Source organism: Salmo salar, unplaced genomic scaffold (genome assembly GCF_965601325.2).
Source record: "Salmo salar unplaced genomic scaffold, fSalSal1 ptg000645l, whole genome shotgun sequence".
Classification (NCBI taxonomy): Eukaryota; Metazoa; Chordata; class Actinopteri; order Salmoniformes; family Salmonidae; genus Salmo; species Salmo salar.
In genome coordinates this window covers 574494-586640 of record NW_027675450.1, presented here as the reverse complement: position 1 = coordinate 586640, position 12147 = coordinate 574494, and the positions used below count along the sequence as shown (strand labels likewise).

Genomic DNA, 12147 nt, shown 5'->3' with positions numbered 1-12147 from the left:
TGCTTTGACCTCTTTCTCCCCTCTCTCTCCAGATGAAATCTCGCGTCTTGTGACGGCCGGCCGCCCAACAACCTGCCCACTTGACCCTATCCCCTCCTCTCTTCTCCAGACCATTTCCGGAGACCTTCTCCCCTACCTCACCTCGCTCATCAACTCATCCTTGACCGCTGGCTACGTCCCTTCCGTCTTCAAGAGAGCGAGAGTTGCACCCCTTCTGAAAAAACCTACACTCGATCCCTCCGATGTCAACAACTACAGACCAGTATCCCTTCTTTCCTTTCTCTCCAAAACTCTTGAACGCGCCGTCCTTGGCCAGCTCTCTTGCTATCTCTCAGAATGACCTTCTTGATCCTAATCAGTCAGGTTTCAAGACTGGGCATTCAACTGAGACTGCTCTTCTCTGTGTCACGGAGGCTCTCCGCACTGCTAAAGCTAACTCTCTCTCCTCTGCTCTCATCCTTCTAGACCTATCTGCTGCCTTTGATACCGTGAACCATCAGATCCTCCTCTCCACCCTCTCCGAGCTGGGCATCTCCGGCACCGCGCACGCTTGGATTGCGTCCTACCTGACAGGTCGCTCCTACCAGGTGGCGTGGCGAGAATCTGTCTCCGCACCACGTGCTCTCACCACTGGTGTCCCCCAGGGCTCTGTTCTTGGCCCACTCCTATTCTCGCTATACACCAAGTCACTTGGCTCTGTCATATCCTCACATGGTCTCTCATATCATTGCTATGCAGATGACACACAATTAATCTTCTCCTTTCCCCCTTCTGACAACCAGGTGGCGAATCGCATCTCTGCATGTCTGGCAGACATATCAGTGTGGATGACGGATCACCACCTCAAGCTGAACCTCGGCAAGACGGAGCTGCTCTTCCTCCCGGGGAAGGACTGCCCGTTCCATGATCTCGCCATCACGGTTGACAACTCCCTTGTGTCCTCCTCCCAGAGTGCTAAGAGCCTTGGCGTGACCCTGGACAACACCCTGTCGTTCTCCACCAACATCAAGGCGGTGACCCGATCCTGTAGGTTCATGCTCTACAACATTCGCAGAGTACGACCCTGCCTCACACAGGAAGCGGCGCAGGTCCTAATCCAGGCACTTGTCATCTCCCGTCTGGATTATTGCAACTCGCTGTTGGCTGGGCTCCCTGCCTGTGCCATTAAACCCCTACAACTCATCCAGAACGCCGCAGCCCGTCTGGTGTTCAACCTTCCCAAGTTCTCTCACGTCACCCCGCTCCTCCGCTCTCTCCACTGGCTTCCAGTCGAAGCTCGCATCCGCTACAAGACCATGGTGCTTGCCTACGGAGCTGTGAGGGGAACGGCACCTCCGTACCTTCAGGCTCTGATCAGGCCCTACACCCAAACAAGGGCACTCCGTTCATCCACCTCTGGCCTGCTCGCCTCCCTACCTCTGAGGAAGCACAGTTCCCGCTCAGCCCAGTCAAAACTGTTCGCTGCTCTGGCACCCCTATGGTGGAACAAGCTCCCTCACGAAGCCAGGACAGCGGAGTCAATCACCACCTTCCGGAGACACCTGAAACCCCACCTCTTCAAGGAATACCTGGGATAGGATAAAGTAATCCTTCTAACCCCCCCCCTTAAAAGATTTAGATGCACTATTGTAAAGTGGTTGTTCCACTGGATATTATAAGGTGAATGCACCAATTTGTAAGTCGCTCTGGATAAGAGCGTCTGCTAAATGACTTAAATGTAAAATGTTAAATGTCATGACTTCCTGTTCTCAATTCTAGAAAGAATGAATTGTGGCACGATTTTTGTTAATTGGATTAAGACAATGTATAATAAAGCATACAGTAGAGTGCAAATCAACGGGTTTCTCAGCAAACCGGTACTTCAAGAAGGTGGGGTGAGACAGGGGTGCCCGATGTCACCACTACTGTACGTGCTATTTGCTGAACCACTAGCGAATCTGATAAGGAACGATAAAGGTATAGACGGGGTGCATATCCCAGGGAGTAACGGAGAAAGGGTTAGAATTGCCCAGTATGCAGACGACACCACTTTATTCCTATGCTCTGACCGGGCGATAGACAGGGCGATCGCACTGTTGAAAACTTATGGAGAAGCAGTGGGGTCAAAAATTAATTTGGGAAAGTCTGCTATGATGTACTGTGGCGCCTGGGAAGGGAGAACAGAGGGCAAGGGAGGCATAACTGTCTGTAAAGATGGGTTAAAAATATTAGGGGTGTATTTCTTTCAAAGGGACGGGATAAAAGGAAATTGGGAAGGAAAGATTGAAAAAGTAAAGGTAAAACTCAATATGTGGAAAAGCAGAAGGTTAACGATCAGCGGAAAGATTATGGCAATAAAAACAGATATATTACCAACTTTAATTTACCTGGCACTGGTGTTCCCAATCAATGCCAGGAGTAAAATCGTTGTGACAAGGTTGATATTTTCATTTATATGGGGTGGCTCATACGAAAGCGTAAGGAGAGAGATGATGTATAGGAAAGTATCAAAGGGAGGGAGGGACATCCCATGTTTGTCGGTGAAACTGGATTGTCTTTTCCTCAATCAGATGTGTAAAACTTTGTTGAAAGGAATACAGCATAAATCATTTTTCTTTGTTAGGTTGTGGTTCGGGTGCACTTTAAGAGGGATGTTACCTTGGGACAACAGGGTTCCGAATGCAGAGGTAAAACCTGAGTATTACACGCCATATCATTTCTGAAAATACACATAAAGGAAATGGAAAGAGAGGTCTTATTAGACCACAGGAAAATGTACGAAATCATAAGGGAAAATTGGGAGCAGAGATATGAGACTGATCTGAAAGCAGTTAATTGGGAGGGGATACAACCAAAATGGATGGATAATGAGTGCAAGGATCTGGGATGGCTGTGTGCTTTAAATAGGTTGGCCGTAAAGGAGAGGATGTATAGACACAACTGTGCAGTGAACGCAGAGTGTCCCAGGTGCAAAAAAAAGCGAAACAGTAATGCATGTATTCTGGGAGTGTGGTTTTGCAAAAGATTTCTGGGGAAAGTGCGCACCTTTCATTAACATGGTCTGCAACAAGATTGTTTTGAATGGTAAGAATATTGTGTATGGAGAGGAGATCCTAACATTGCCAAAGAAAGAGTTTAGAGCAGTGTGGAGTATGATCAGTTTGGGGAAGCTGGTACTGTGGGAAAAAAGAAATGTTTGTATTAAAAAGGAGAAAGATACAACGGTACCAGCGGATGCCTTTTATTTGTTTGTATGGAAGTTTAGAAATGTGATTGAAATGGACAAATATGTGCATGGGGAAGACTTTTGTAAAGGCATTTGGGGAAGTGTAAAACTTGCATGAAACTGGAAAAGTATTGATGGAAAAAGAATGTCACAGTAAATTGTAAATTTTTGTATTAATAAAAATAAAAAAAATAAAAATCGAACAGGGAGTCGGAAATGGGGCTTGCTCCGTCCGCTCCACGCATCGACCCGGTATTGCAGTACCTCCGGGAACGGTGCAACACTTTTCTCCCATTGTCAAGGAAAAAGAAATGCACAAAGCTATGTAAAACAGCTAGCAGAAGAAGAGAAGGAATGAAAAAAGAAGAATCATCCAAACTGAAAGAAGGGCGAAGCCCCCTTCATGGGGTCCCCCGTTTTCTCGGCCTTTTGGCTGAGATCAAGTGTAGTATCTGTTCTTATCAGTTTAATATCTGATATGTCCCCCATCGGGGGACTACATATTAAATGGATTTTTCGAACAGGGAGTCGGAAATGGGGCTTGCTCCGTCCGCTCCACGCATCGACCCGGTACTGCAGTACCTCCGGGAACGGTGCAACACTTTTCTCCCGTTGTCAAGGAAAAAAACTCCACGGAGGTAGGTAAACAGCCAGAAGAAGAAGAGAGAAAGAAAAAAAATCCAAACTGAAAGAAGGGCGAAGCGCTTGTCGTGCGGTCCAGCGTTTTCCCTCCATTTTTCTTTAAAAAAAAACCAAAAACATATTGGCATTAACCAGTGTGTGTGTGTGTGTGTGTGTGTGTGTGTGTGTCTGTCTGTTTTTGACCAAAAAAAGAACTAATACTTCACCAGGATAGTGGGTCTGTGTGTGTTTGGTGTCTGTCTGTCTGTCTGTCTGTCTGTCTGTCTGTCTGTCTGTCTGTGACTTTTTCCCCACAGCCCCGCGAAGACTTGGCGAGTGGGTTCGGGGACAACCCGCGAGAACCCGGCCTAGAGTAAACAGAGTGCGTCTCGGGCCCCGACCTCTGACTTCCATACGACTCTGGTTTCTCTTCATTACGCACAAGCCTTTCGCCTTTTACTAAAGACTTCCGTGGAGAGGAACACTTACGAGTTCAACGTATTTTTGGAGGGCTTTGCTTCTGGCAGAGCCCGATATCTTGTTTCAAGAGAAATCAACAGAGACCGTGTCTGACCGGCGTATTTTTGGAGGGCTTTGCTTCTGGCAGAGCCCGGTATCTTGTTTCAAGAGAAATCAACAGAGACCGTGTCTGACCCGCGTATTTTTGTCGGGCTTTGCTTCTGGCAGAGCCCGATATCTTGTTTCAAGAGAAATCAACAGAGACCGTGTCTGACCGGCATATTTTTCCAGTCAAAGTAGTCACTTGACTCATTGGTGACTTTTTGAAAAAAACACTTGCCTGTCACCAGGGAAACGTTGGGGGTGTGTGGCGATGGGAGGAGCTCACTTTTGCCAAACCACAGAGGTCTCCCGAGACCCCCGGGTGCCCGGCGGGTGCAGGGGTCAATTTGTGGGTTATCGCTTCTCGGCCTTTTGGCTAAGATCAAGCGTAGATTTGGGCTTTGGTAATCACAAATTGTTTTCTCTGTTATTATTATTTTTTCTCATTCTGGGTGTTGGTGGTGGTTTGGTGGTGGTGGACTACAGGTGCATCAGCACCTGTAGGGTGAGTCAAGGTTTAATTTAATTACTTCTTGTATTTTTGTATGTTAGTTTGTTGTTGTGTTTTGTGTTCCTATTTCACTTAAAAAATATTTTAAAAAAGTTGTTTGTGTTCCTCGTCTTTCCCCATCCCTTTATAACCTTAGCTTCCCTTTAGTTTTTTTTGTTTGTTTGTAGTGTTTGCTAGCTGGGTTGGCTTGCTTGCTGGCCGGCCTGTTTTGCTTTAGCTGGACTGGCCTGCTAGCCTCCTCGCCCCTTAGGTTTGGCAGGCATTGTTTGTTTCCTTCTGTTGTTTTGTAGCCCCCGTTAACCCATCCCTACTCTTCTAATTGTTTTTTCTATCCCCTGAACTTTCCCTGGTCCTAGTATTTGTTTGTTGGTTTTTGTTGCCACTTGTGGGACTCTTGCTGGCTGGCCGGCCTGCTAGCTGGTTAGCATAGCCCGGCCTGCTGGTGCGGCCTGCTAGCCTCCCAGCCCTTGTAAATTGTTTTGTTTGGTGTACCTTTTTTATTTTTATTTTTCCCTTGTGTTTCTTAGTGCCCAGATTAAGCCCAACCCCCTTGTTTGGTTTTTTGTTTGTTTGTTTGTTTGTTTGTTTGTGTAGTGTCTGCCAGCTGGGTTGGCTTGCTGGCTGGCTGGCCTGTTAACTTAGCTTGGTTGACTGGCCTGCTAGCCTCCTCGCCCCTCAGGCTTGGCTGTATTTGTCTTGTTTTTCCTGTTCCCCCCCATCTATATTTTTCTTTAGCCTCCTTCCCCCGTTCAAATTTCCTTCTGTTTTCTCTTTGTCAGCTGGGAGGTTTTAGTACCTGGCCTACCAGCTTGTTAGCTTAGTCTGACCTGCTGGTGCGGCCTGCTAGCCTCCTAGCCCTTGTTAATTGTTTTGTTAGGTGTACCTTTTATTTTTCCCCTGCGTCTTTCCCATTGTTGATAAGTTCACCTGGGTGCTGTGTTAGTTTGTTTTGTGTCCTGTGGTGTTGGTAGGCCCTGTTAGCCTAGCATAGCTGGACCTGCCAGCTTCCTCGGGTGTTTACACCCCCCCTCCCCTATTTTTGTTTATTCTTTTCACTGGTGTTGGGTTAAAGGGAGTGGGCCTTCACCATGTCAGCAGCACAGGCTGGCATGCGGAGGCACCACGCCGTGCGCCTCCTTTTAAAGGAGAAGGGAGGGAAAATAATGGAGTTATCCCGATTGGATTTCTCCAGAAAATTCCTCCAAAAGGAACTCCGTTTTGTACCTGCGCAGGTGAACTGCATCCTAACCCTCCCTTATGGGAAGGGCTTCGATGTTAGTTTCGCCGGCGCCAGCTTCCTGAAGGAGTTCTGGGGGAAACTCCAGAATGCCCAGAACACCCAGGGACCCCTGGCAGCTATGTTTGAGGTGATCAAGCTGACGGACAATAGCATTAAAACCGTTATTGTCCGTATGTACAATGAAACGGTACAGCCGGAGGACGTTGCAGTATGGTTGGGCAGGTACTGCAATGTGAAGGGGCCCCTGACCCAGGTGAAGGATCCCGATGGGATCTGGACAGGGGCCTGGAGGGTCACTGTCCAGCCGAGGGAGGACCCCGGGGGCTATGGTGGGTTGAAAGCCATCCCATCCACCATAGTCCTCGGAGAGAATTAGAAAGTGTTAATTCAGATGTGTTTTTATTACAGGAGTGTGGTCTACCCTTTTTATCCTCTTACAGCAAATGGGAGGAGAAGTGGCAGCACGGGCCCTCCATTTGGAGCGGATCCAATTTTAATAAAAACGATGGTGTTGACATTTTATTCAAGACCCCACAGGTGGTGGTGAGGGGGAGCACAGTGGTGGTTGGGGGGCGTGCTCTTTTAGCCAACTGTACTTTTATGGGGAGGAATTTTAACGTGCTAAATGTATATGGTTTTAACAACAAACATGACCGTTGCACACTTTTAGAAGACCTGCAGTCCCACATGCTGGGGAGGGATCCTCTAGTGGTGGGTGGGGATTTTAACTGTGTTTTAAGCAGAGCAGACAGGAGAGGAGCGGGAGAGGATTTTAAGGTAGATAGGTCAAGTGTTTTATTGCAAGGGTTGTGCAGGGATTTTAAACTAACTGACTGTTTTAAAACCCTGCATCCAAGAGAGGAGGGCTTCACCTGGACCAGTGGTGACGGCACCAGAGCCTCTCGTATTGACTATCTGTTTACCCGCGATTGCCCGCCAACTGATGCTAGAATAACCCCTGCTTTCTTCTCAGATCACGTAATGCTGACGTGCACCCTTTCACTAACTTCGGGTGTGACTGTAGGACGAGGGCCCTGGAAACTGAACTGCTCCCTTTTAGAGGATGATAGAGTAGTTAGTCAGTACAGGGAGCAGTTCAGCCAGTGGCAGACGCTACAGGACTTCTTTGATACACGAGCACAGTGGTGGGAAATGGTGAAGGGTAAGACGAGGACCTTCTTCAGGGAGATGGGAAAGCAAGAAACAGGATAGACGCATGTTGGGACTGCAGAAGCGACTGGAACGGTATTTTAACCTATGCCAACAGGGCTTTGATTTTAACCAAGAAATCAAAGAAGTAAAGAAAGAAATGGCATTTTTAGCAGAACATAAGACCAAGGGGGTTATTTTAAGAAGTAAGGAAAGGGAATTAGAAGAGGGGGAGAAGTGCACTAGGTGCTTTTTTAAGAAGATAGTTAGCAAGGGTAGGTTAATGACAGGGTTAAAAGATAAAGATGGGGTTTTAAAAACAGACACAGAGGGAATTAAAAGAGTAGTCGAGGATTTTTATGGGGAACTGTTCGGGGTAAAAGATGTATGTGAGGAGATTATGGAGGACGTTTTAACATACATTGACAGGACTATACCCAGCACGGACGACCTAACGAAAGATCTGACAATGACTGAACTCGACGAAGGACTGAGACATTTTAAGAGGGGTAAATCACCGGGGGAGGACGGCCTCCCTTTGGAGTTTTATCTGACCTTTTGGGATGTTTTAGCCGACGAACTTCTGTTTTTACTGACTTCGAACAACTCGACAGACTACCTGACAGTTTTAGAGTAGGAATCGTGACCCTTTTACATAAGAAAAATGACAGGACTGACCTGACAAACTGGAGACCGATTACCCTTTTAAACTTTGATTGTAAACTTTTTACCAAGGTTTTAACACTCAGAATGTCTTCTGTTTTAGGGGAGGTGATCCACCCGGATCAAGCCTGTGCCATTCCGGGAAGGAAGATCACGGACAGCCTAGTACTGATCAGAGATGCAATCTGTTATGCGAGAGACAGAAACATGCAGCTTATAGTCCTAAATTTAGATTTTGAGAAAGCTTTTGATCGGGTCTCGCACCAGTACCTCTTCAAGGTACTGCAAAAAATGGGGTTCCCAGAAAGGTTTCTAGCTTGGGTGGGATTGCTGTATGGGGACATCACCAGCAGAATCCTTGTAAATGGGCATTTGTCAAGAGCAGTGGGAGTACACTGCGGCGTCCGTCAGGGATGTCCGTTATCTCCCCTCCTGTTTGTTGCTTGCATTGAGCCACTGGCACAGGTCTTGAGAAGGGACCAACGGATCAGTGGGGTGAGTATCCCGGGGAGTGGGGGGATGACTGCCAAGTGCGTTTTTTATATGGACAACGTCAACATTTTATGTACCGACCTTTTATCTGTCGACAGGACCCTGGACAGGACTGACTGGTACGGACAAGCCTCTGGGGCGAGACTGAACAGGAACAAGACAGAGGCCCAATTCTTCGGACCGTGGGCAGACTCAGACTTGACCAGACTACCACTGACAGTCAAAATGACAGACATAAGGGTTCTGGGGGTAAAATTTGACAGGGAGGGAGGAGGTAGTGGCAATTGGACCGGGATTTTAGGGACTGTAAGACAGAGACTGGGTTTTTGGGGACTGAGACGGCTGACATTTGAGGGCAAGGTTTTAATCATCAAGGCTGTGATTTTACCTGTGCTTTTATTAATCAGTTCTGTTTTTATCCCCCCACGAACAACTCTTTTAGCTCTGGACCGGATGCTGTTTTATTTCCTGTGGGGAAGCAAGTGGGAGAGGCTGAGGAGGGAGGTGGTGAAGAGGCCCAGGCTCAGGGGGGGAAAGGCTTGCCTGACCTCTACTTGTTCCTGGGCAGCCGCTACACGGCGTTACATCTGACTCTCGCCACCTCCCCGGTCAGCAACAAGACCCAGGCCCTCGCACGGTTCTGGCTGGGGTCTTACCTCAGATCCCTGAGGCTGATCCCAGTCGACCTGCGAGCCCCAGTCTCTTTCCTGCTCCCCACACACTATGTCCAGCTCAAAACATTTTTAAGACATTTTAAACTGGAAAAGGAGCCTGTCACAGTTTTAACTAAACACCGCTCTCTTTTCTCTCTTGTGCAGGAACGGGAACCGGTGTGTCCAGTGCGCGGGCTCGCTATAGGTGAGCCCACAACGGTTTGGCGCAACGTGGCCCATCCTGCTCTGCTGAATTGGCATCGTGACCTGTCCTGGATGGTCGCCCATGAGATCCTCCCGGTCAGGGCCGTTATGCACTCCCGGGGCATGGCGAGGACATCCGCGTGCCCCCGACCAGGCTGTGGCCAAGAAGAGTCGGTGAGGCACTTGCTCTGGGAGTGCAGAGCTGCAAGGGACCTGTGGAAGGAAGCAGGCCCCCTGATCTACCCATGTCTGCCAGCAGGGGAGGACCTAACGCCGCAGCTCGTGCTGTATGGGGTGGGCCGAAGGCCTATTTCACCAAAGGCCTTCACAAAACTCTGGCCCACTCTCACGTGTCTGAAGGACGCATTGTGGTCCTCCCGCAACCTGCTGGTAGGAAAACAGGTAGAGACCACCCCCCCAGGCAGTGGCTTTGGTAGCCACGGAAGCCCTGGGGTGGTACGAACGAAAGGGGGCATCGACCCCAAGCGAAGGGTCCCCCACAACACCTGAGGTCCTGGCGGCCACGGCCTGACAGCTCTGCGAAGCCTAGGGCGACGCGCCTAGGGGAGGGGTCTCCTCTGGGCCCCGATGGATGGGTACGGAGTCAATTCGGAAGAGCAGGAGGAGGCTTTTTTGATAAGGACTCACCCCGTTCCTGTACAAAGGACTAAAGACAGCTTTTTAACAAAGGGACTTTTTGACAGGCTTTCCATGTCTTAAAAATGGTTTTACTTTGTTAAATCATTCATACACATTTTAAATGGCTTTTATCAGATTGGTTTTTACAATAAAGGGTACTTTTATGTATGATTGTTTTATTGTTTTAAATAAACAACTTGTACCTTTAAAAAAAAATGTTTTTATGTAATGCTGGTTTTTATGCACTTTATGCCGTTTTTATGTGAAAAAATGAATAAAAAATGTGAGCTGTTTTAAAGGAAAATGCATCAGTAAAACTTTTACAAAAGAAAAAATCTGTTCTTATCAGTTTAATATCTGATACGTCCCCCATAGGGGGACTACATATTAAATGGATTTTTCGAACAGGGAGTCGGAAATGGGGCTTGCTCCGTCCGCTCCACGCATCGACCTGGTATTGCAGTACCTTCGGGAACGGTGCAACACTTTTCTACCGTTGTCAAGGAAAAAAAATCCACGGAGGTAGGTAAACAGCCAGAAGAAGAAGAGAGAAAGAAAAAAAATCCAAACTGAAAGAAGGGCAAAGCGCTTGTCGTGCGGTCCAGCGTTTTCCCTCCATTTTTCTTTAAAAAATTTACAAAAAAAACATATTGGCATTAACCAGTGTGTGTGTGTGTGTCCGTGTCTGTTTTTGACCAAAAAAAGAACTAATACTTCACCAGGATAGTGGGTCTGTGTGTGTTTGGTGTCTGTCTGTCCGTGACTTTTTCCCCACAGCCCCCGAAAACTTGGCGAGTGGGTTCGGGGACAACCCGCGAGAACCCGGCCTAGAGTAAACAGAGTGCGTCTCGGGCCCCGACCTCTGACTTCCATACGACTCTGGTTTCTCTTCATTACGCACAAGCCTTTCGCCTTTTACTAAAGACTTCCGTGGAGAGGAACACTTACGAGTTCAACGTATTTTTGGAGGGCTTTGCTTCTGGCAGAGCCCGATATCTTGTTTCAAGAGAAATCAACAGAGACCGTGTCTGACCGGTGTATTTTTCCAGTCAAAGTAGTCACTTGACTCATTGGCGACTTTTTGAAAAAAACACTTGCCTGTCGCCAGAAAGACGTTGGGGGTGTGTGGCGATGGGAGGAGCCCACTTTTGCCAAACCACAGAGGTCAATTTGTGGGTTATCGCTTCTCGGCCTTTTGGCTCAGATCAAGCTTGGTACCGAGGTGCCCCAAAGCCCGCTGAGTTGAAAGGTCGAAGGTAAGTGAGCGAGAAAATTTTGTACCTTAAAAATTTTATTCTGATTACACTTTACATTTCTACATTTGCTTCTGTTAAAAGAGAGCGTTTTTGATTTTTGTTGTGGTCGAGGAAGTGGGTCCTTTTTTCATTTTCTGGAGAATGGCTCGACCTTCACCACCAAAGATGCCTGGGATCGGTATAGCGAATACGGTGAGGTTTGCCTGGAGGAACAAGGACATGGAGCCATTTGGGAGGGAGACGTTCGGGAGAACAATCCTGATCGGGATCCTGAAGTTGGAGGTGGGGGAGGTTTTGTGCCTCCAGGCGAATCCAGTGGAGGCGGCTTACGAAGTGACGCTCCACAAGGAAGGGAGGTACGAGGAGGTGCTGAAGAAAGCCAGAGAGGTGGGGAAGGACAGGCCGATGTGCCATTATGAGGTGACCAGCCTGGGAAAAAGTAATTTCCGGGTGGTCACGGTGAATATGTATAACCCCCATGTGAAGGATGAAGAGGTGAGGACCTTCCTGGGGCGGTACATGGACAATGTCTCCTCGGCAAGGCTCCTCAGGGACTCCCTCGGCTTTTGGAATGGGAGAAGAGGTTTTCAGGCTCTGCTCAGAGAGGACCCGAAGGGGTTGGGTGGCTACCTCCATCCTCCGGCGATGTTCTCCCTGGGGGCTGACAGGGGGACGTTGTATTATGCCCGTCAGCCTCCGTTTTGCAGGCGTTGTATGGCCTACGGCCACATCCTCGCCTCGTGCAGCACAAGAAAGTGCAGATTTTGTGGATCGGGGGAGCACGAAGCGAGGGACTGCGACGTGCCTAAAGCGTGCCACGGGTGTGGCTCGTCAGCACACCTGTGGCGGGAGTGCCCGGCTTATCAGAGGTCATATGCGTCTGCAGCTGGGGGGAGAGCAGAAGAGGGGGATGGGGGAAGAAGAGGAGGGGAAGGAAGGTCGTCTCATGACCC

At 48.4% G+C, this 12147-nt stretch overlaps 3 non-coding genes and 2 pseudogenes across 3 annotated transcripts; all 5 read left to right on the top strand.

The window, feature by feature from the left end:
* Positions 1–3369: 3369 nt before the first annotated feature.
* LOC123738762 (uncharacterized) lies at positions 3370–3491 on the top strand (annotated as a pseudogene).
* A 126-nt stretch (positions 3492–3617) lies between these two features.
* LOC123738756 (U2 spliceosomal RNA) lies at positions 3618–3809 on the top strand. Its single transcript, XR_006767535.1, has one exon. It is a non-coding gene; the product is annotated as a U2 spliceosomal RNA (small nuclear RNA).
* Positions 3810–4241: 432 nt separating this feature from the next.
* On the top strand, positions 4242–4357 carry LOC123738758 (U5 spliceosomal RNA). The gene has a single exon (XR_006767537.1). It is a non-coding gene; the product is annotated as a U5 spliceosomal RNA (small nuclear RNA).
* A 5894-nt stretch (positions 4358–10251) lies between these two features.
* Positions 10252–10426, top strand: LOC123738761 (uncharacterized; annotated as a pseudogene).
* Positions 10427–10812: 386 nt separating this feature from the next.
* LOC123738759 (U5 spliceosomal RNA) lies at positions 10813–10928 on the top strand. Its single transcript, XR_006767538.2, has one exon. It is a non-coding gene; the product is annotated as a U5 spliceosomal RNA (small nuclear RNA).
* Positions 10929–12147: the final 1219 nt, after the last annotated feature.